Raw genomic sequence first — 841 nt, forward strand, 5'->3', positions numbered from 1 at the left:
GGATTAGATTTTGGTGGTCAAAGGTCACAGGTCACTGGGACCTCAGCTCTGTCCCATTCTCATAAAACCATATCTCATAAACATGGTATCACATGGTTGATTTATATATCTTTTCTTTTGTATGTTTCAGTTTTACAGTGTTTTCATTTGGGAGGCAAAAAACCAGAGGGCAGAACACTCAGAATAGAGAATAAAAAAACTACATGATGTCCTGCATTTCTTATTTATTTTAAAAATGATACTTTCAAAAAGATAGTTTGATCATTTTCGGGGTGCTGAAATGACAGATAGTGATGCTAAAGTCAGTCCTCTATTCCTCCCTCAATTCAAGATTATTATCATTCATCACATTGCTGGGAAACTAAATTGTGGTTTTTCTGTTACCAGATGTGTCATACACATTAAGAACCTTTAAAAACAATCGGATTCTTGTTGAAAATAAAAACAATACTGAATGACTGTCAGTGTGCACACAGGTTTCCAGTCCCAGGTTGAATAACATTTGTTGTTTGAACATCTTTACATCAGAGACAAATGCGTACAGCTCCATCTACTGTTGGAGGATTAGACTTACAAAGATGTCAGTCAATATAAAATTTCAAAAATATTGATGAATATTCATCGTTCTGCACAGTACCTGCATAATTCAGGCTCTTCTTCACATCATTTCTGAAATGTATCGGTGTAATTTAAGATATTTAATCGAAAAATCTTAATCAGTACTTAAACAACACAAATATCTGTGGAATTCTACAATATAAATTAATTTAAGGTGGATTCAGTAGGAGTAGTAGTAACATAATTCAAAACATGACACAGAAAGAAACTCAGATGAGCTTTT

The sequence above is a fragment of the Anabas testudineus genome, chromosome 9, assembly GCF_900324465.2.
Source record: "Anabas testudineus chromosome 9, fAnaTes1.2, whole genome shotgun sequence".
Taxonomy (NCBI): domain Eukaryota; kingdom Metazoa; phylum Chordata; class Actinopteri; order Anabantiformes; family Anabantidae; genus Anabas; species Anabas testudineus.